Source organism: Tamandua tetradactyla, chromosome 16 (genome assembly GCF_023851605.1).
Source record: "Tamandua tetradactyla isolate mTamTet1 chromosome 16, mTamTet1.pri, whole genome shotgun sequence".
Taxonomy (NCBI): Eukaryota; Metazoa; Chordata; class Mammalia; order Pilosa; family Myrmecophagidae; genus Tamandua; species Tamandua tetradactyla.
The window spans coordinates 63,657,958-63,682,691 of record NC_135342.1 but is presented as its reverse complement, the minus strand read 5'-3'; the positions used below and the strand labels follow the sequence as shown (position 1 = coordinate 63,682,691).

The 24,734-nt window shown below is 35.7% G+C and overlaps 1 protein-coding gene and 1 pseudogene across 5 annotated transcripts in view; one reads left to right on the top strand and one right to left on the bottom strand.

Annotated features, from left to right (window-relative positions):
* NFAT5 (nuclear factor of activated T cells 5) overlaps positions 1-24,734 on the bottom strand; it is a 157,970-nt gene that overhangs the window by 96,571 nt on the left and 36,665 nt on the right. The window lies entirely within an intron of this gene.
* Positions 5,903-23,566, top strand: LOC143659988 (mitochondrial ornithine transporter 1 pseudogene; annotated as a pseudogene).

Below are 24,734 nucleotides of genomic sequence, written 5' to 3'. Positions count from 1 at the left end.
ATCTAATCAAAAGGTCACACCCACAATTGGGCATGCCACATCTCCATGGAGTTAATCTAATCAAATTATCCAACCTATAGTATTGAATTGCGATTAAAAGAAACGGCTGTCCTCACAAGATTGGGTCAGGATTAAAACATGGCTTTTCTGGGGTACATAATAGATTCAAGCCAGCACAGGTGGTTTTCATGTAGATGTGTCTCCACCCATTCAAGGTGGGGTTGCTTACTGGAGTCCTTTAAGGGGGAACTATTTTTGGAAAAAGTTTCAGAGCCAACATTAGATCCAGATGTTTTAAGATGAAAAAAGAAAATGCCCCTGGGGAAGCTATTTGAAACAAGAAGCCAAGGACCCCAGCAGAAGCCAAGTACCTTCCCAGTTGATAGAGGTATTCCGGCCCCATCAGCCTTTCTTGAACTAATTATCTTTCCCTGGATGCCTTAGATTGGACATTTTCATGGTCTGAGAACTATGAATTTGCAACTTAACAGATTCCCTTTTTAAAAGCCATTCCATTTCTGCTATATTGCATTCCGGCAGCTTTAGCAAACTAATACACCTAGTATCTAGATCTTGATTTCTAACTACCATTCTTTACCAAAAGTAACAGAGCATCTTAGGGAAATGGTGGATATCAAGGTCTGTATAGGGAAAGCATAAGATGAGCCTTGTTATGCTAAAAAGAAGGAAGTACTCAAAGAATAATAGGGGTTATGTCAAAAGGATACAGATGTTAACTTGAAGGGGCTCCTACTGGTCAAATATAAGATAATATAAGCATGAAAATAAATAATGATAATAAGAATTATAATACATTGAAAAAATCAGAGTCCATACTGATATAAAATGGTAATGAATAAATCAAAAGTTTGTGTACATAGTTTCAAAGTACAACGCTACAAAATATTTCATTACAAAGGAGAAAAAAGGTAATTTTTAACTTAAGAATTCTGACAGAAACCACCTTAATCAAGTGATCAAAGTTAATATTATCAGTAATGAAACAAATCAAAATTGCATGTCACTTAACAGGATGCATTCAGAAGAATACAACATTTCAGTAATATTCTTGCCAAGGATGCATAATTTAAATGCAACCATGGGGAAGCATACAAACCCAAATTGAGAGACATTCTACAAAATAGCTGGCCTTTAACCTTCAAAAGCATCAAAACTATGAAAGTCGGGTGGGCCATGGTGGCTCAGCAGGCAGAGCCATGCTGGAGACCCAGGTGGCTGCCCATGCAAAAAAAAAAAAAAAAAAAAAAAAAAAAAAAAAAAAAAAACCTATGAAAGTCCAAGAAAGACCATGGGATATTTAAGAGTGAACGAAACTAAAGAGAGAGGCCCACTAAATGAACATGTAATTCTAAACTGGATCCTTTTGCTATAAAAGACTTGATTGAGACAATTTTCAAAACTTGAAAGGGGTTTGAGAATTAGATGGAAAAATGCATCAATGTTACTTTTTAAATTTTGGTGATTAGATTGAGGTTATGGAGAAAATATCCTATCTCTGTTTGTTGGAAATATACATTAAAATATTGGAAAGTAATACAATATTTTACTGCCAGCTTCTTCCGAAAAATGGTTCAGGAAAGAAAAATTCTTTACACTGTTCTCACAACTTGTTTATAAGTTTAAGATGGTTCCAAAAAATACATATACTAAAAATTTAATTAAAAGTTTAGCAGTTACCATGTATTCTGAAATCTCAGCCTCTATAATTGCCAATTTTACTTTGTTAAATTTCAATTTTCAAAGATAAGAAAAATATCAAAGGAAACAAGCTTATTTCATGTCTTCATATTTGGATAGCTGGCCATCAAAAAATAATCTACACTGTCCTCTCTTATTTTTGCCGCTATTTCTACTAAAATCAAACAAATAACAATACCAAATACTTTGGCTAAAAAAAAGATAGCAGAGTCTGGGATATAAAACATACCAAAAAGCTAACTCCCAGTCTATATGTACTTGTTTGACACCTTATTTACCACCCTAACAAGCTCAGTATTTTTGGCTATGCTATATCCTCTCCACTGTCACCTTCAACCTGAAAGAATACCAATAGGATACAAATTTAAAAGATGTTTAGAATACCAAGTGAACTGAATTTAATGACTAACTACAGAAAGAAAAGGGAAAAAGAAGAATTCAAAATAGTTCACAGGAATTCTGGCTTGGGAGAATTGAGGGAAGGTAATGCCATTTCCCATGATAGAGAATATGAGCAAGAGTAAATATGTAAAGATGATGAATTCAATTTTAAATGCTGAGGTGTCTATGAGGCATCCAAGTAAATATGTAAATAGGAGACAGGTGTAGCAGCTGATGCTGTTGGGCAAATAGCCTGCTTCACTTTGGTTTTTTATACTAATACCAGATCTGTCTTAGAACAGATAGAAGATTATTAATTTATTTAAAGCTATTGTTTCCTTTTAAAAATACATATATGGGACCGGCCATGGTGGCTCAGTAGGCAGAGTTCTCACCTGCCATGCCAGAGGACCCAGGTTCGATTCCCGGTGCCTGCCCATGTTAAAAAAAAAAAAAAAAAAAAAAAGACAAGAAAGGTTTGCATACCCCAAAGACATAGAGATATTTTATGTTTTCTTCTAAAATTCTTATTGCTTTACCTTTCAAATTTATGTCTATAATCCATGGGACTTGGGGTTACTGTATTGTGAAGCTGAAGTCAAAGTTTGTTGTTTTTCATATGGATATTCAATTGACCCTGCAAGGAAAGTTGGCTTTTACTCCAAAAATATAAGTCTCAGAGACGTTCCCTTTGTAGAAGCCCTATGTAAAAGATGCTGGGGTAAACCCTTTGAAAATTTTTTAAAAAATGAGAGTCTTAGTCTTGAAAAAGAGTATGAAAATACTCTGCACACAGACACAAACAAATGTAGCTTTTGAACTCTAGTTACAAAAGAAGATGCAAAATAAATTAAAGATATAGTAGTCCCTTCAGGGAACTGAAGATCTAGTTGAAATAATAAAGCAACATACAGGAAACCATTTAGAGAAAAAGAACAAGATATACAATATTTACAGATTATAATTAAAGACCAGAGACAAAAGACCATGGTCTTGAGCAATCAATAAGAATACTTTGAAAAGATGCCAACTGAGTCAAAGCTAGTAATATTACCAGTACAAGCCTATCATAACACCAATCAATAGCAGTAAACAATTATCACTGTGCTGGTTTGAAAGAATGTATGGCCCCTAGAAAAGCCATGTTTTAATTTAAATTCCATTTCATAAAGGCAGAATAATCCCTATTCAATACTGTATGATTCAAACTGTAACCAGATCATCTCCCTGGAGATATGATATACTCAGAGTGGTTATAAAGTTGGATTAGGTGATGACATGTCTCTACCCATTTGGGAGGGTCTTGATAAGTTTCTGGAGTTGTATAAAAGAGGAAACATTTTGGAGATCAAGAGATTCAGAGAGAGCAGAGCAGAACAACATAGCCACGAGAAGCAGAGTTCACCAGTCAGCGACCTTTGGAGATGAAGAAGGAAAATGCCTCCCAGGGAGGTTCATGATACAGGAAGCTAGGAGAAGAAGCTAGCAGATGATGCCGTGTTCGCCACGTGCCTTTCCAGCTGAGAGAGAAACTGTGACTGTGTTTGCCGTGTGCCCTTGCACTTGAGAGAGAAACCCTGAACTTCATCAGCCTTCTTGAACCAAGATATCTTTCCCTGGATGCCTTAGATTGGACATTTCTACAGACTTATTTAATTGGGACATTTTCTTGGCCTTAGAACTATAAACTAGCAACTTATAAAATTCTCCTTTTGAAAGCCATTCCATTTCTGGTATATTGTATTCTGGCAAACTAGAACAATCACAGACTCAGGTATCTTCTAAAACTTAGATATGATTGTTCATAGAAGCACTACCTACAAAAGTGAAAAGAAGACTATCAAAATTTATAATTATGTGACAGCATAGCTATAAAATACAAGAACACTAGTTAAGTATTTGTTAAATGAATTCTTGCATAAGTGCCTGTTATGATAGGCACTGACATTACAGTATCCAAAATTCAATGTCCCTGATCGCATGGAATTTACTTTTTTGTGGGAAAGACAATTTTTTAAAAAAAGACAATTTAAAATTCACAGAGCATCATATAGACTGGTGCTCTGTGGAAATCTGAGAGAATCTACTCAGGGATCTAAGTCTCAATGACTGGGAGAACAGTGAATATAATGCTATCATTGACAGGACTAGGGCAGATAGAACAAACGGGAAGAATAGAGTTCAGTTTGGAGTCAGTTGGAGATGCTAATGGGCAACTAAGAAAATACATACTGCAATACATACTGCAGTTTTTTTAGAATTATGAGCATAGAAATGAAAGGAATCTGTATCATAAATACAGATTTAGCAGTCAATTACATATGCTCAATTCCTTCCAATGTTTAAGAGCAAAAAAAGTCCCTCAAGCCATATCCTCCTCTAAATATTCCCTCTCACTTGCCCTTCCAATCATCTTCCAATATTACCTGCATTTACTGCCTCATCTCTGTACCCCAGACTTGCTTTTTAATCCACTTTCCACCAACACTATACTAAAATTGCTCATTAAGATCTCTAAAGACTTAATTGTTAAATACATACTTAACACTTTCTACTCATTCATCCAAATCAGAAACCCCGAGTGTCATACGTGAGTCCTATAGGAGACTGCCTATCAAGCACACACTCTTTCTCCTTTCTATCCACATTTTATTGCAGGAGCTACTAGGTTCTGATTTTAAATCCCTTCACCTCCTTACCTTAGATCACAGTTGGGTGGTTCAGGAGTAAGCATCAGACCTAATCTAGACCAATAAGGCCCATTCCCTAGGATTTTGGGAATTGGCACTACAGAGGATATCAAAGATTACCTCTACAAAGGTTAAAGCCATAGAGATAAACCTTGGGCAACACTAGAAACTGCTGTTTCTTCCATATGGAGAGAACAATAGAAAATAAGTATAAATTCAGAGAGAAGTAAAATCAAGAGGTTGGAAAAACTCCCCGGTAGCACAAATTCTGGTTCCAGCTGTTCATAATGTCCAACAGTAAAAAGGTACTTTCCATGGCTCAGTGGATTCTGTGAACCTATATATATTTCCTCTTTCTTAAACTGGTAAGAACTGGGTTTCTATATTTACAACCAAAACTAACACTACTACTCTATTTCCCTCTATTCCCATATAAAATCAACTCCTAAATCTTACTGAGTCAACTGAAGGCTCAAATGTTTCCACTTCTTTCTATCCCTATTTCTACTTATTTCTAACGCATGTTTCATCTTTCTCGATTATTGTAATAGCTCCCTATATTGGTTTCTCTGCTTTCAGTCGAATCTTCACACCCCAATAAGAGTAACCTTTCTGAAATAAAAATGTGATTATGATACTATTTTACCTCAATTCTTTAATATGGTTTCTAAGGATTGCATGGCTTTTATGACCCTGCAGCCTTATCCCTCTCTGTTCTTCTCTTTCCCTCCACACTCTCACAAAAATAAAATGATTTTCAATTCTTTAACCAATGCACTCTTACCTTTATGTCTTTGCAAATGTTATTACTCCTGTCTGAAACACTAACCTTTGTTAGCTTTCCCTGACCCCTCTAGTAGTTTAGTATCCCTCTTATGTATTCCCCTACTAGAATATGAATCATACTGTTCCATATTTGCCATTTTATTTATCTATATTTCCTATAAAACTATACGGGTCATCAGGACAGTGGGTATGTCACTCATTCATATTCCTCAGCAGTAACTCAGTGCTTGGCATAAATATGCACTCACTGGATGACTGCACAAATGAAAAGCAAGTAGAAGCTGTAAGAATACATGTTTGATGACAGACTATATAAAGGAGTCAGAATGAGAAAAGAAGCCAGGAAAGAAGTTGGAGTAAAAGAGTCAGAGGAGAGCCCGGAAAAAGAACAGCGTCAAAAAAGAACAGTTTTGGGAGTGGAATGCCAGAAGTGAAAATGATATATTTTAGTTCAAGTAAGGAAGAACTTGAAATAATGCATTTCTTTGATGTGGCAAAAAAGGTATTTCTTGATACTTGTGCCAAAGAAGTAGCAAGGGAGTAATGGTGGATAAAAGCCAGAAGGCAAAAATTTGCAGACCAAATGGATGTGAGGAAGTAAAACCAGAAATATAGACTACTGTTTCTAAAAGTCCTTCCAAAGAGAAGGAAAAAGATACTCAAGAAGACAAGTCCAAATAAAAGGTTAAATTTACTTTATTGTGTGGAAGAAGAAAATACAAAGGAATAAGCCAATGATGAGGAAAAGCTTGAAGATCCAAGAAAGGATATTCAACAATTGTGAAATCATAGCAAATTTCCTATAAAATGCTTTTGCATGCTAACAAAGGGTTAAGGAACAAATGGATGGTGAAGAAGTTGAGATTAGTATTAAAATGAATATAGCAGAACAGCCTTCTAGGGCAGTGTTATAAGATTATACTACTATAAAGCACTAATTCTCTAACTTTCTTTCTAAGCACCAGCATGCTTCTTGAAATTATATTACATGCAGAGATACCTCCATAGAAGTCTTAATTAAACATGGTTTGGTAACGACTGCTATGAAGAAAATTAAAACATGAGAGGGAATAATGAAAAAGGAGAGATGAGGGCAGGCTACAGTGGCTCAGTAGCAGAGTTCTCACCTGCCATGCCAGGGACCTGGGTTTGAATTCCGGTGCCTCCCCAAGTCCAGAAAAAAAAAAAGGAGAGATGAAAAGCACAAGAGAGGGAAAGTATTATATGAAAACAATTTCAGGAGATTGGGCATTTCCTCCACTGTCATGAGAGAAAAAGACCACAATAAATGAGAAGAGCCAAACAATTTTTGAGATGAAGAAGTAAGAAGTTGAGGGACTTCAGTGGGATGGCTTCAATGAGCGCTAGAAGAGAATTCTATTATTTCTATTTGCCAGTGGTTGTGCCCTAGAAGCAGACGTTTTAAGAGGCAAGAAAGAAATCCTTCTATATTTATAACACTTAAAGAATCAAATTTTATCTAGGAATGCTTAGAGGGTATAATGATAGTGACTAAATGTACAAACTTTAAAAATGTTTTTGCATGAGGAAGAACAAAGGAACATCATTACTACAGGGTGCTGAAAATAGATGGTAATTAATATTTTAGAATTTCAACTTATGTGTGAGACTAAAGTAAAAAATATTTGGTACAAAATTTATATTTTGACTAGTGCATTTCCTAATATAACTTATGTAGATAACTTGGTTGAACACCATAAGTACATGGAACATGAGATTTTGTTGGTTTGCCCAGAGTGATGCCCCGATGAATCCCAGAGTGATTTATCAGTGGGTGGAAAAGTATTTGCAAAGTCCCCTTTGGGGAATGGTGAGAATGGGGGAAAATTCAACCTCCCCAAGTTGAATTATTGATATTCTCACAAGCAGTGTGGACAACCAAAGCTATAGGCTGAGCCCCCACTCTAGGGGTTTGTTCATATGAAATTTAACCCCACAAAGGATAGGTCAAGCCTACTTAAAATTAGGCCTAAGAGTCACCCCCAAGAGAGCCTCTTTTGTTGCTCAGATGTGGCCTCTCTCTCCAGCCAACACAACAAGCAAACTCACCACCCTCCCCCTGTCTACATGGGACATGACTCCCAGGGGTGTGGACCTTCCTGGCAACGTGGGACAGAAATCCTAGAATGAGCTGAGACTCAGCATCAAGGGATCAAGAAAAACCCTAGAATGAGCTGAGACTCAGCATCAAGGGATTGAGAAAACCATCTCGACCAAAAGGGGGAAGAGTGAAATGAGACTAAGTGTCAATGGCTGAGAGATTCCAAACAGAGTCGAGAGGTTATCCTGGAGGTTATTCTTACACATTAAGTAGATATCACCTTGTTATTCAAGATGTAACGGAGACGCTGGAGGGAACTGCCTGAAAATGTAGAGCTGTGTTCCAGTAGCCAGGTTTCTTGATGATGACTGTATAATGATATAGCTTACACAATGTGACTGTGTGATTGTGAAAACCGTGTGTCTGATGCTCCTTTCATCCACCTTGTCAACAGACAAGTAGAACATATGGAATAAAAATAAATAATAGGGGGAACAAATATTAAAATAAATTTAGTTTGAAATGCTAGTGATCAGTGAAAGGGAGGGGTAAGGGGTACGGTATGTATGAATTTTTTTCTGTTGTCTTTTTATGTCTTTTTCTGAATTGATGCAAATGTTCTGAATTGATCATGATGATGAATATGCAACTATGTGATGATACTGTGAATTACTGATTATATATGTAGAACGGAATGATCAAATGTTAAGAATGTTTGTGTTTCTTTCTTGCCATTTTTTTTTAATTTTAAAAAAAGAAGAAACAATTATATATGGAAGAAGTAAGGAATTAAGAGATTGTCAATCTCATTATTAAACTAAAGCACATGAATTCTCATTTGGCTTGATCAGAAAGCCAAAATCATGAAATACTATATATAGCAGATGGTTAGTATTAATATTAATATATGTTCTGAATAAAGAGAAGCAAGGGAGGAGAAAGCTACTAGGCTCCTCAGGAAATGTCTACAATCACTATTCAAAGTAACTGTTCCTTTTGTCAGGATACTAATGTTATCTACATTAAATAAGAGAAAAGTAGCATGTCATAATAAACAGCAAAGTGCTTAGTTGTTGAAACTAGGCTTTCTTGATAACTCTATAACTTTTTTGCTATGTGATCTTAGGTAAGTTATTTACCACAAGCAAGACTTAGTTTTAGTTGTCTCATTTATAATATGGAGGTAATACCTATCTACCTTGTAGAATTGTAAGGGCTATGAATAATGTTTATAATGTGCCTAGAATACACTGCCCAGCATAGTGTAGACATACGATATAATGATTACTATGCTGATAATTATGCTGATTAATCCATTCAAAGTAATTTGCAATGAGCCCAGGATACAAAATTGAACAAGACAAAAAAAGGCCCTATCTTTAAGGACCTTTTTAATAAGAAAAACAGAAATATAAGCAAATAGTTTTTAAAAAACTAAAAATAAATACAAATAAGTGCAAGGAAGAAAACAGGAAGCCATAATAAAGAATAATGTGGGAACTACTTTATAAGAATAGTCAGGAAGGACTCTCTACTGAGTTCCTGAGGATAGGAAAGGACCAGCCTCTCAAAGAACAAAGAGAAGTAAGGCAGTCTGAGGGAACAGCATATGCAAAAGTCTTGAGGAATGAAAAAGATATGTCAAGTGTGAGTAACTGAAAGGAGCACTGTGTAGCTAGAATAAAGTAATCAAGAGATTCGCCTTGCTAGATGAGATAAGGTTAGTGAGAGAGATAGAGGGCAGATCATGGAAGGCCTTAGTGTCCTTGATAAGGTCAATATAATATTTATTGAATAGTTGGATAGAAAGATGGATATGTCAAGCAGAATTCAAAACTCATACAAAATTAAAACAGAAGAATATCTAGTGATGTGGCTAGTACCTAAAAACAACAACACTGGAGTTTTACTTATTCAAATTAGTTCACTCTTTAGGAAAGGTAAACAAAATAAAAAATAGAGGAATAGTTACTATTGTTCTAGTAAGGCTAAAATATATTTGTACAGGTAAATAAGAGCTAAACATGCATTAACAACATAGTGATGCAGCAATTTCCCCAAACTTAACTCGTTACATGCCCAAAAGTTTATATACAAACTGGTTATTCAGAATTCAGTTTTTCCCATATAAATTATTTTGTAATTGGGGAGTAACTTCAAGTCATCTTACCACGATATAGCTGAAATAGTTTTCAAAAGAACATAATACTGGGACAGAAACTGGATTTGCTCACCCAATACCTATTCCAACTAGGGCTGCCACACAAAATACAGGATGTCTAGTTAATTTTGAATTCCAGATAAACAATATTTTATACATAATCACAAATATTGCATGGGACATATTTATTCTTAAATATTATTGGTTATTAATCCAACATTCAAATTTAATTACGTGCCCTATATTTTTATATGTTAAATCTGACAACTTTCAACTCCAAGTCCCTTCCTAGCTTACCTTTTTGTTGTTCTCTAGAATCTAGAATGCTAAACACATTTCCTAGACATTTACAAGTATGGCAGTTAAGTTTCTATATGACCTAAGTTGCCAAGCAGATGCACTCCTTAAGACTTGGAGAAGGAAGTAAGGGAAGATTGAGAGTGTGGACAAAACACTGGAAAATTAATTTTTCTGGTATGTACAGGAGCTAAATCTAGTTCTTAACATCACATATGCCAAACAATAGTGATACAAATACATTATAAAGAACAAGGAAAAATAAAAACATGCTTAATTTGAAGGGGATTTAATTAGAGAATCAGAAAAAGATAACATGAGGAAGTTTGAAGGGGACTCTGGGCAATTCTAAAGGCTTCAGGAGTAGGAGCATCAGTTCATACATCCATGAAATTCATTTATTCTGTGTTCATTACCTGTCTGGCACTATGCTAGATGCTAATGATATAAATGTGAGCAAAGCAGACTATCTACGGTATTGACAATCTAGTAGGGAAGACAGATATAGTTACAATTCTCTCATAACTCCCAGCTGTTTTTCTTCCTGTTACTTGACATGATTTAAAATTATATAATTGTATAATATATAACTGAATTGAATCTGTGACTCTCTCTACCATGAGCTTACATGTTCTTTTATGGTTAGGACCACTTCTGCTTAAATTACACACATTCACTGAGGGGCTACCAGAAATTACTGAGCTCTGGAGGTATTAATTGGACCCAACTAACATAAATGAAAGTCATAAATCCTGCCCTCAAAGGAGTATGCAAATGAGAAGGTGTTATTGAGCTATTCTATGAGCATTACATCTTTATTCCAATGGCAATTAGATGAATTAATACCTCACGCTCATTTCAAGATGACTCTAATTTCACTTCAAAATGTACAGCTTCCCCCTAAGATCAGGAACAAGACAAGGATGTCCACTATCACCACTATTATTCAACATTGTGTTGGAAGTTCTAGCCAGAGCAATTAGGCAAGAAAAAGAAATACAAGGCATCAAAATTGGAAAGGAAGAAGTAAAACTATCACTGTTTGCAGACGATATGATACTATATGTAGAAAACCCAGAAAAATCCACAACAAAATTACTAGAGCTAATAAATGAGTACAGCAAAGTAGCAGGCTACAAGATCAACATTCAAAAATCTGTAGCTTTTCTATACACTAGTAATGAACAAGCTGAGGCGGAAATCAAGAAACGAATCCCATTTACAATCGCAACTAAAAGAATAAAATACCTAGGAATAAATTTAACCAAAGAGACAAAAAACCTATATAAAGAAAACTACAAAAAACTGTTAAAAGAAATCACAGAAGACCTAAATAGATGGAAGGGCATACCGTGTTCATGGATTGGAAGACTAAATATAGTTAAGATGTCAATCCTACCTAAATTGATTTACAGATTCAATGCAATACCAATCAAAATCCCAACAACTTATTTTTCAGAAATAGAAAAACCAATAAGCAAATTTATCTGGAAGGGCAGGGTGCCCCAAATTGCTAAAAACATCTTGAGGAAAAAAAACGAAGCTGGAGGTCTCGCGCTACCTGACTTTAAGGCATATTATGAAGCCACAGTGGTCAAAACAGCATGGTATTGGCATAAAGATAGATATATCGACCAATGGAATCGAATAGAGTGCTCATATATAGACCCTCTCATCTATGGACATTTGATCTTTGATAAGGCAGTCAAGCCAACTCACCTGGGACAGAGCAGTCTCTTCAATAAATGGTGCCTAGAGAACTGGATATCCATATGCAAAAGAATGAAAAAAGACCCATCTCTCACACCCTATACAAAAGTTAACTCAAAATGGATCAAAGATCTAAACATTAGGTCTAAGACCATAAAACAGATAGAGGAAAATGTTGGGAGATATCTTATGGATCTTACAACTGGAGGTGGTTTTATGGACCTTAAACCTAAAGCAAGAACACTGAAGAAGGAAATAAATAAATGGGAGCTCCTCAAAATTAAACACTTTTGTGCATCAGAGAACTTCATCAAGAAAGTAGAAAGACACCCTACACAATGGGAGACAATATTTGGAAACGACATATCAGATAAAGGTCTAGTATCCAGAATTTATAAAGAGATTATTCAACTCAACAACAAAAAGACAGCCAACCCAATTACAAAATGGGAAAAAGACTTAAACAGACACCTACCAGAAGAAGAAATACGGATGGCCAAGAGGCACATGAAGAGATGCTCAATGTCCCTGGCCATTAGAGAAATGCAAATCAAAACCACAATGAGATATCATCTCACACCCACCAGAATGGCCATTATCAACAAAACAGAAAATGACAAGTGCTGGAGAGGATGCGGAGAAAGAGGCACACTTATCCACTGTTGGTGGGAATGTCAAATGGTGCAACCACTGTGGAAGGCAGTTTGGCGGTTTTTCAAAAAACTGAATCTAGCATTGCCATACGACCCAGCAATACCATTGCTGGGTATCTACTCAAAGGACTTAAGGGCAAAGACACAAACGGACATTTGCACACCAATGTTTATAGCAGCGTTATTTACAATTGCAAAGAGATGGAAGCAGCCAAAATCTCCATCAACAGAAGAGTGGCTAAACAAACTGTGGTATATACATACGATGGAATATTATGCAGCTTTAAGACAAGATAAACTTATGAACCATGTAATAACATGGATGGACCTAGAGAATATTATGCTGAGTGAATCCAGCCAAAAACTAAAGGACAAATACTGTATGGTCCCACTGATGTGAACGGACATTCGAGAATAAACTTGAAATATGTCATTGGTAACAGAGTTCAGCAGGAGTTAGAAACAGGGTAAGACAATGGGTAATTGAAGCTGAAGGGATACAGACTGTGCAACAGGACTAGATACAAAAACTCAAAAATGGACAGCACAATAATACCTAATTGTAAAGTAATCATGTTAAAACACTGAATGAAGCTGCATCTGAGCTATAGGTTTTTGTTTTGTTTTGTTTTGTTTTGTTTTGATTTTACTATTATTACTTTTATTTTTTTCTCTATATTAACATTCTATATCTTTTTCGGTTATGTTGCTAGTTCTTCTAAACCAATGCAAATGTACTAAGAAATGATGATCAAGCATCTATGTGATGATGTTAAGAATTAATGATTGCATGTGTAGAATGGTATGATCTCTAAATGTTGGGTTAATTTCTTTTTTTTCCGTTAATTAAAAAAAAAAAAAAGAAAAAAGAGAAGGGATAATTGGAGCTGAAGGGATACAGACTGTACAACGGGACTGGATATAAAAACTCAGAAATGGACAGCACAATACTACCCAATTGTAATGCAATTATGTTAAAACACTGAATGAAGCTGCATGTGAGGTATAGGTTTTTTGTTTTTGTTTTTTTTTCTTTCTATTATTGTTTTAATTCTTATTCTGTTGTCTTTTTATTTCTTTTTCTAAATCGATGCAAATGTACTAAGAAATGATGAATATGCAACTATGTGATGTTATTAAGAATTACTGATTGTACATGTAGATTGGAATGATTTCTAATTGTTTTGTTAATTCTTTTTTTAATTAATAAAAAAAAAAGACAATAGAAAAAGAAAAAAAAAAAACAGAAAATGACAAGTGCTGGAGAGGATGCGGAGAAAGAGGCACACTTATCCACTGTTGGTGGGAATGTCAAAGGGTGCAACCACTGTGGAAGGCAGTTTGGCGGTTCCTCAAAAAGCTGAATATAGAATTGCCATACGACCCAGCAATACCATTGCTAGGTATCTACTCAAAGGACTTAAGGGCAAAGACACAAACGGACATTTGCACACCAATGTTTATAGCAGCGTTATTTACAATTGCAAAGAGATGGAAGCAGCCAAAATCTCCATCAACAGAAGAGTGGCTAAACAAACTGTGGTATATACATACGATGGAATATTATGCAGCTTTAAGACAAGATAAACTTATGAACCATGTAATAACATGGATGGACCTAGAGAATATTATGCTGAGTGAATCCAGCCAAAAACTAAAGGACAAATACTGTATGGTCCCACTGATGTGAACGGACATTCGAGAATAAACTTGAAATATGTCATTGGTAACAGAGTTCAGCAGGAGTTAGAAACAGGGTAAGACAATGGGTAATTGAAGCTGAAGGGATACAGACTGTGCAACAGGACTAGATACAAAAACTCAAAAATGGACAGCACAATAATACCTAATTGTAAAGTAATCATGTTAAAATACTGAATGAAGCTGCATCTGAGCTATAGGGTTTTTTTTGTTTTTGTTTGCTTGTTGGTTTGTTTGTTGTTGTTGTTTTTTACTATTACTACTACTTTTATTTCTTTTCTTTATATTAACATTTTATATCTTTTTCTGTTATGTTGCTAGTTCCTCTAAACCGATGCAAATGTACTAAGAAACAATGATCATGCATCTATGTGATGATGTTAAGAATTACTGAGTGCATATGTAGAATGGTATGATTTCTAAATGTTGTGTTAATTTCTTTTTTTTTTTCCGTTAATAAAAATAAAAATAAAAAAAAAAAATAAAAAAAAAAATGTACAGCTTTACTTTCTATAGACCTTAGTACATATGTCAACTACAAGTGATTCTGTTTGCCTGCACAGCATTTTAAGACTTTTTAAATTCATTATCAATATTTAATAATTGAATTTTATGTAAAAATCCAGATTTCTGGCTTCTCTTGAAGAATCACAAGATCTGGCAACATTCTGCCCACATTCCCAACTAGGAAGAAAGAAACTAACTGCAGCTCCCTTGAGTGTACTCTCTAGTTACCACATGTACCATTCAGCCAACTTCACTGATTTACATTATATTATCTGTGCCCTATAGGCAATTTGAGTTCATAATCCCTACACTAAATCTGCTCTTTGGAGCAGATCTTGTCATGAAATGGGGAGAAAAGATTAGTCTTTCCTAAAGAAACTTTGCAAGACTTTATATATTAGAAAAGTGCTCATTTTCTAATTTAATAGAAAGAAACTGCCTATAGGTACAAAATCTTCCAAAGGTGACACAAGAAAGTAGCACAAAAAAACACTTCCTAATTTGACCACCAGGTGGAACATGCCACATAATTCAATGCAATCATTCTTCCCACTAGGAAAGAAAACCCACTTGAGTACCTACTTGGTACCAAGTGCAGTGCAAGATGCTTTAAATATACATGATCTCAGTAAACCTGACACAACAAGCAGGAAATCCGTCTGATGGGGGAATGAGTAGAAAGCGGGAAGTGGTTTCTGTTAGCAAATTGTCTCAATTTGAATCTCACCTCCACTCCTTGCTTTTGTGCCTCTGGACAAGTTACTTTTAGTTGCTCTCCTCTCTGTAAAATAGGAGGAATGATGCTATCTGTACTTGATAGAGTTGTTCTGAGAATTAAATGTATTAATCTGAGAAACTGCCTAGCACTGATCTAGGCTCTTAGAAAGAATTAAACAAATGCCATCTATTAATATTAATCATTATATAATCAATTACATTAACTAATAGAATATGTGAATATTTTTAAAACAATATAAAAATTGTTGGGAATTTGTAACTGGTAAGTCTATCTATTACCAAACACTGCTTATATATGATAGCACAGAAAGGTAACATGTACAAACCTTAAGAAGTTCTTTTATTTAGAATATACATGAAGGAAATTATAATCTACAATTACACACATCACAGAATCTGATCTTAATAGAGAAACAAGCTCTGTTTTAAATACTAGAATGTATGACACAAACGAAAAACTTGAAGAGGACTTAGAGGACCGCAATAAACAAAACAATGAAAATTATTCAAGTTTGTGAGAAAATTTTTTTAAATGAACTCATAAAAGTTTCAGTTACAATAATGATCTAAGTCGCCTCAGCTCAGAATATAAATCCCTGACCAGCTTTATATATCTATTAAGGAAGCAAATAGAATACCTATCTTAAATTGTGTTTACGTATATTATTAAAAATCCTAACCATTCTGAGAAAAATGCTCTAGCGTTTCTCAAATTTAATCCCTCAAAGAAAACATATTTTTAAAAGGTAGGACTGTCTCTTTGATGAATAGATAATTTCCTGCTAAAAAACTCTCTGATGGACATAGATAAAGACAACTAAAAAATAAAGAAGGTAAATAAAACACTATCACCTGAAAAACGAGGTAATACTAACAGGGAAAATCAATTCAAGTCTATTTCTAGACCAAAACAGAAAAGAATTCTTATCTCACACAACTTTTCCTAACCTTTCAATAAAAATCTTATAGAAATTTGTTACAAAATTCCACTTTGTAATTTAATTCTAGGAATTAACTAAGAGGGAAGGTACATTGATACTCTCAGGTCCTTGTCTAATGTTTTGGTACTTATATCAGCATTCATGTTCTAATTCATTTTACTAATCCCTTCAGTTAATGAAAAAGTAAATCAGGATCAAGAAAAAATCCATTAATGGCAAGAACAGTGGTAGAAAATTGTTAATTCAGAAGTGACCCACAGCTATCAAAGTGAACTTGTCAGCATTGCTTTACTACCTCGTAAATATTCTAATTTCTGTTTTATTTTTCTTCATAAAGCAAAATATTTCACAGTTAATCTCTATGGTACCTTTGTGTCTATGTTGTCTGTAAGACACTGATTTGACAATAATGATTAATTGAATATAAACTGATTTTATGTTATACCCAGAAAAAAGTTTCAGAGTTAATTAAAATGTTCTACTACATGAAAATGCCTATTTAACACAACCTTCTGTTGCATTATAAAAATAATAAGACAAAAAAGGATACATAAAGGATCTAAAGAAGTATAAAGACAATCTATTATTGTAAGATATTTTCAAATATTTTTAAAAGTATAAGGAAAAAATAAAGTCAGTTTAAATTCCAATTCCCAGAGATCATCACTAACATTTTAGTCTATTTCCTACTTTTTCTTAAAATAAAACTTGGATCATAGTTTTGCATCATATTTTTTTTTAATTTAACATTCTATGGACATTTTATTTTATTACTAAAAATTCTTTGACACACGGCATAATAATAGCATAGTATTATTTCCAAAACTTTGTTCTATTATTTTCTGTCCTTTACCTTCAACTCCCTCACTCTATGAAAGATTCTTATTCCTAATTGTATCCCTTTCTAGCTAGCTCCCAACCTGCCCTTCCTTTCATAAACATAGTTTGTATGAGAAGTTGTCTTTGCTAGCTTCTTCTACCTCTAACTCACATTTATTACTCAACCAACTTGGCTTCTATCCCTACCACTCTACTGAAATTGTTGTTACCAATAAAGTCCCAATTGACATTTGCAATTCGACACTAGATATCATTCCTGCCTTCTGGAAACCTCTCTTTACCACCTTCTGTTTCTTTGCTTCCCTTGTTGGCTCCTTTTAGTCTATTCTTCATGCCCCTTACATATTTTTTTTCCCCAGAGAAATGCACTCTCAACCTTATTCTCTCCTGTTTGTTAGTATCAACCTCAACTATAATTCCACTGATACTCAAAAATTGATGACTACTGGATATTTATAATAGACATGTTGCTCCCAATACTTTCAAAACCAATCTCTATTTCCTTCCTCCCATCCACTCACCAGTGTCTTTCCCATCTCATTAAATGGGAGCTCCATTCTTCCAATTACTCAGGCCAAAAATCTTGGTGTCATTTTTTACTCCTCTTTTTCTCTCACACTCCACATCCAACTCATCAGCAAATCCTGTCTGCTCTTCCTACAAAATATATCCACAGTTCCATCTCCTTTTACTATCACCACTACCACCTTTCTTGATCTAATTGTCTTGATCTAATGGACTTATGCAGCTGATCTTCCCGCATACCCTCTTTCACGCCTACAGTTTATTACCTACACTGTATATAAAATAACCCTTTAAAAACCTAAGTTAGATGATGTCACTTCTCAGCTCCCATCTCACTCACCCAAAAGTCCTTAACAATGATCTACTTTAACACCTCTCTCTCTCCTACAATTCACCTCCTTACCTAGTCTGTTACAGCCACACTAGCCTAGTACCTCCTTGAACATGCCAAGCACTTTCCCAAACTAAAGCCTCTGCACCTGCCGTCCCTCTATTTGGAAAATTCTTTCCCCAAATATCCCCAAGGCTTACTCCCTTAATTTCTTTAGATTTCTGTACAAATGTCACCTTATCATAGAGGCTCCTTGACCATTCTATATAAAATAGCATCCCTATCATTTTCTTATCCCTTCTAATCTTGTGTTCTAGTTTGCTAGCTGCCAGAATGCAATATACCAGAAATGGAACGGTTTTTAAAAAGGGGAATTTAATAAGTTGATAGTTTACAGTTTTAAGGCCGGAAAAATGTCCAAATTAAAACAAGTCTATAGAAATGTCCAATCCAAGGCATCCAGGGAAAGATACATTGGTTCAAGAAGGCCAATGAAGTTCAGGATTTCTCTCTCATCTGGAAGGGCACATGGTGAACACAGCGTCATCTGCTAGCTTCCTCTCCTGGCTTTCTGTTTCATGAAGTACCCCAGGAGGCATTTTCCTTCATCTGCAAAGGTCACTGGCTGGTGGACTCTGCTTCTTGTGGCTATGTCATTCTACTCTGCTCTCTCTGAATTTCCTCTTCTCCAAAATGTTTCCTCTTTTACAGAATTCCAGTAAACTAATCAAGACCCAACCGAATGGGTGGAGACACGTCTCCGTCTAATCCATTTTAACAACCACTCTTGATCACTCAGGAGTGATCAAGGTCACATCTCCAAGGAGATGATCAAATTACAGTTTCAAACATACAGTACTAAATAGGGATTAGAAGAATGGTTGCCTTTACAAAATGGGATTAGGATTAAAACATGGCTTTTCTAGGGTACATACGTCCTTTCAAGCCAACACATCTTGCTTTATTTTTTTCCTTTTTTTATTTATATAACTCGCATACCATAAAATCCATCCTTTTAAAGTGTACAATTTAGTGATTTTTAGTATATTCAAAGTTGTGCAGCCATCACCACTATCTAATTCCAGGACATTTTCATCCCCTCCCCAAAAGAAACTCTATACCTTTAACAGTCATATTCCTTTCCTCCAACTTCCCAGCCCCTGGTAATCACTAATCTATTTTCTATCTCTATGGATTTGCCTATTCTCACCCTCTGGTTTTTTAAAAGTATTTGTTTATTGTCTGTTTCCAATCACCAGAATATAAACTCCTTGAGGACAGGGACTTTGACTTCTTTACTTCTTTATCCCCAGCATCTAGATTAGTGCTTGGTGCATAGTAGGTGCTCAATATACCACAGGCACCTCAATTTCAACAAGTCAAAACCAAACTCATTATCTTCTGCAGTCTTATTTTTAGTATAAAACAATTATTTTAAAATAGCACTAACCAAATTATGTTGAAATTATTGTGTGTCTGCCCTATTAACAGGCACCAGGTACAAAACATATATTGAATAAATGATCAGCATTCTAAATATCTTAATATTCAGTGAATTACTGATTTAAATTTATGTTTAAAATTAAATTAATAGGAATGCAATAAGTAACATATCAGTAACTTTTACCCTTTCACCCCTTCTTTCTAACTAGCTTCTCACTAACACCTTCTCCTTTGGACAACAAAAGAATATTAAGGTCTAACAAGGATTAGCCCTATGTATTTATCCTCTACTAACTTTAGATCCATGACTGACTTTGGAATTCCTTGGAAAAAAAATTAGACAAGCCAGAGTAGGGAAACCAGGCTACGAATGGTAGGCAAAGAATCTCACAGATAAAGCTGATATCCAGGATTTACCATGGAGAATAGTACATTATCTCTTTCCAACTTTTAGGACCATGTGCCCTTTACTGTACATAGAACACACAACAAATTTGCAAACCTGCATGTATCACATTTATTTATCTTTTTTGATACTTACAGTATTCTACTCCCCATCACTGCTTCTGTTAATTCAGCCCTTATCTTATCCTGCCTTGATATGCTGTATCTTGCATACTATACACTTCCCTCTGTCTTCTTTGAGTTACTGAAATTCTTTCAATTCTCTAACACACCAAGTTCTTCTTCATCTCCAAATCTTCCAACAGGATATTCTCTCTTCTATCTGGATCACTCTTCCCACAATACAGCCCCTTCACCTCTTAGTCAGGACTAATTTTTATCACTTCTGGATTGCAACCCTATCCAAGATGTTTCCTCCTATCAAAAACCTTCCCTTGAAAGGGCTCAGTTACTTTAGCTCTTCATGTACAATGCCTCCAGAAAGACTAGTTCTGTTATATAATGCCAGAGGGTGCTGTGAGATAGGCAGCTAGAACCCTGGAGCCCACCATCCTGTTTTCCAGAGGACCAATGATGCTGCTCTACAACAATGGAACAAAGAAGATACCTCCTGGAGCTGACTGCCAGAGTAATATGATTAGAATCTAAAAAACTGCAATGGCACTAAGGCCTACTCCTACGGTAGGACAACATGTGTAGTATTGTAAGTATAATACTCACTGCAGCTCAGGAAAGAACTTGTGCATTTAGTGCTGTACCTACAAATACGATAATACCGCTTCTATACTAAATCATACGCAAAGTGACATTAAATATGTTAAAAATCTTAGCAGATGACTAATTTTCTGAGTAGTTGATGAACCTGCATATGAAATAGAGAATAGCTTTCTGAAGTGCTGTTTTTATTTTACTTGCCTTGTTTGTTTGTTGCCTCTATTGTCTTTGTAAGTTTATATCTAGGGCATCCTTCAAAATGATATGAAAGTTTTCTTCACCCATGATCAGCAGGAAGTAACTACAGAAGAATGAGACCGTCACCTATTTTCTTTATATAAGGAATGCTCATAAAATTTATCTTCTTAAGAATAAGAAGTGTAAAAATATACAGAGGAATTGTTAACTGAAAAATATGCTGTCCTTGTAGCAATATTTGCTTTGTACTTAGTTACCAGGACATTAACCAGACCTTCTCAGTTCTGCTTACAGGAATAAGATAATAGTATCAAAACCACCCTGTGGCCCAGTAAATCAGTAACTTCCTCCTCAAAAGACAAAAGTTTGACATTCCCAAGGATGAGTTAAGAAAAGAGCATCATGAAGACCCTGCATGTAAGAGCTTGCACGTGAAGCTGGAGCAACAAGATGTGCTTGAGACAACACAAGATGACATATTTGCTTTTGCCTTCCTCACAAAAACCCAACATCATCACAGATCTGACAAGACTGAATCATAAACACATTACTAGTTTTTGGCCCCTAACCCCTTTTCTTTACCTATAAAAATCCTAACTCACATCCCCACTTTCAACTGGTTTTTGGAAGAGTCCTCCAGTTCTATGCAAACTGCACTTGCAATAAATTACCTTCATACTGAGGAGTTAAAAAAAAAGCCTTCCTTGATATGGATGAACCTTGAAGTCATAATATTGAATGAAATAAGCAAGACACAGAAGGACAGGTATTAAAAGATTTCACTTATATGAAATAACTAGAATATGCAAATTCACAGAGGCAGAAAACAGATAACAGGTTACCAATGGTGAGAGTGGGTGGAAGAAGGGGGAAGAATGGAGTGTTAATATACAGAGTTTCTGTTTGGGGTGATAAAAAGTTTTGCTAATGGGTGGAGGTGATGATAGCACAACACTGGGAATGTAATTAACACCATTGATTGTATACCTGAAAGTAGTTAAAATGGTAAAGTTTATGTTGCATATATATATTACCACAACAAAGTTTTTTAAAAACGGAAAAAGAAAAGTCCGCTCTGATCCCCTAACACATAGGCGCACCTTTTTGTTCCACCAGCATCAATCTGTGCTTCCTTTTCAAAGCATTTACTATACTATTTTTAAATGATTATTTATTAGTTTGTCTCCCCAAAAAGAAGGCAAACTCAGTTAAGGGAGGAATCACATTTGTGTATTTTACCATTATATCTGTAGACACCCATTAAAAGAATGACCTTGGAGGTTAGAGAAAAAAAGAACTGATTAGAGGTGAGAATACTGTCAGTTTTTTGTTTGTTTTTAAATCTGGCCCTTACACTATAAGTGTCACTTATGCAAATCTTAAAATCATTTTGGGGTTTTATTTACATCCTATAAAGTGTGGGGTGATACCTACATCTCTCAGATGTAAAAAAGGTTAAATGAAATAAATAAAAGCACTGTACAAAACTGTACATAAGGCATAGTACAACACCAAGTAAGTTATCTACTTGTCCACCCTCCTACAACAAATAATTGTTGTTTATCATAACATGTAACTCAGCTTATTAACATTAAAATAATTATTCTCCAATAAGATCAAAGGAAGAGAGGTTTATTTTGTCCAAAACCTAAATTTTCTGCAGCACATACTCTAACTCAACCTGTCTGGACAGACCATTTAAACAACTCAAACACACAGAGCCCAGAATGGGAATGAGGGCTTGTATTTCTGTATAAGCTTAATGTAATGCCTGGATACAACCCAGAATATTGGCAGAGACCCTTGAGGGATGGGAGAAAAAATATGGAACTATGAAGCTTTATCACAGGGGAAAACCCTGATACTGTCTCAAATGTTAGGGACTCCCAAGTCAAAAGGCTAAGCCATTGATCTTGAGGCTTGCTCTTGTGAAGTTTATTTACATAGCAGAGAAGTTAAGCCTCCCTATAGCTATGCCTAAGAGTTACTTCTAGAGGACCTCTTTTGTTGCTCAGATATGATCTCTCTTCCCTGGGCTTCCAGGGTTTTTAAAAGGGTACCAGCATGGCGCTGATCATCCAACATCACCAAGAACTCTGTCCTCTTCATGTGTTATGGCTTCTGCCAACACGTCATGAGGAAGGTGACCGGATTGGACAAACAGGCAAAGCTGAGTGACTTACAGAATGCCACCACCAGCTCCTTCACCTCTGTCTTTGCTACGCTGGTGCTCTGTCCCATTGAGCTGGTAAAGTATGCATGCAGACCACATCGGAAATGGAGACATCATGAAAAATCCCCAAAAGGCATAATACAGATGGGTCTGTCATAAAAAGCATCCTCACAAAGGATGGCCCTTGGGCTTCCGCCAGGGACTCTCTAGCACCTCACTTAGAGAAGTACAGGGCTATTTCTGCTTCTTAGGTGGCTATGAATTGAGCTGATGGGTTTTTTGTTTGTTTTTGCATCAGGCAGATAAGGAGAAACTAAGCCCTGTCCCTTTGAAGTTAAGTGGTAGAGTTGGTGGAATTTGCCTCTGGATGGTTGTATATCCAGTGGATTCTATCAAATCCAGAATTCAGGTTCTTTCCGTGGCTGGAAAACAGGCAGGATTTATTGGAATCTTTGTAAGTGTTGTGAAAAATGAAGGAATAACAGCCCTATATTCTGGACTATGATCCTCATGTTCCCTGCCAATGGGGCTCTGTTTTTGGCCTAGGAATATGGCAGGAAATTGATGATGAACCACCTTGAAGCATGCTAAAGTATCTTGGTAAACCTGGATCCAAGGATACAAGTTTAGGTATGAATTCATCTCAGGGTTTCACAGAGTTCAAGACCAATGTGGAATTATTTTGGCTTTGTGGGAATTTTATGATTTTGTCTTTCCTTCCTCTAAATTTTAAAAACTTTATGGAAGGACCTCTATTTTACATCATGTAATTTCTGCCCATAATTATACTGATTTAGAAAAGTTACTGCTTTTGTCCTTGGTGGAATATACAGGCTAAGCCAGTGGTCCTAAATACCTTCCCTGAAAGGTCAAATAAGGTATATCAGAGCTTCTGCATAACCAAACTACATGTACACCTACAGGTCTATGTGTTGAGTCAAACACATTATTTGGTTCCATGCTTGAACCTCAGATATCACAGAAAAACCCAACACTGACCAAGTTCTGTGAAGATGGTTGATTGCTTAAGATGTAGCGTCTCTTTTAAACTTTGCTTAATAAGTACACTATGTTAAGCAATTAATTTTTTTTTAAGTTTTTATGTGAAGCTTGAGAACCAAAATATCCACCTAGTTTTTTAAGAGGGGAATATATCTGCTATACCAGTGTTGCTTACATATTCTTGAATTAAAGTTTTGGAGTAGGCATCCTGGATTTTTCCAAGATGCTCCACTATTACCCAAAATAGTGCCAATTCAATTCCTAGTGGGATCATAAACCTCACTCTGACTAAATTGTCAGGTTTGGCCTAGAGCATCAGGCCTTTGGGAATTCACCTATGTCAACTTCACCCCTCTTCCCACTCCAAAAGAACTACTTTGCTGGGCTTTAGATTAAGGAAGGAGCTGAAGGGACAGGGCTGTGCTGCCATGTTTTATGGGGACTCAGTGGCTGACAGCAGCTCGTAGCTTCTGGTTTCTGGGTCCTGGCCTCGACAGGATTCCTGTTGCTCCATCTAGTAGCTGTCAAGCCACCTTGGACCACTCACTATCCTTGTTGCTTCTACCAGTCAGAAACCCTTTCAGGCAACAGAGAGTGCCAAACCTTGAAGAGAAGCCTTTGTTTTCTATTCAGTTATTGAGTGACAGTACTCATGGGTACAGTCCTCTCCTCTCAGACAGGACTAAATAGAACTTAGTGCTTATACTAGGCAGTAAGTAATGTCAGGATTAACCCATCCTGAAATTTACCTTGAGGC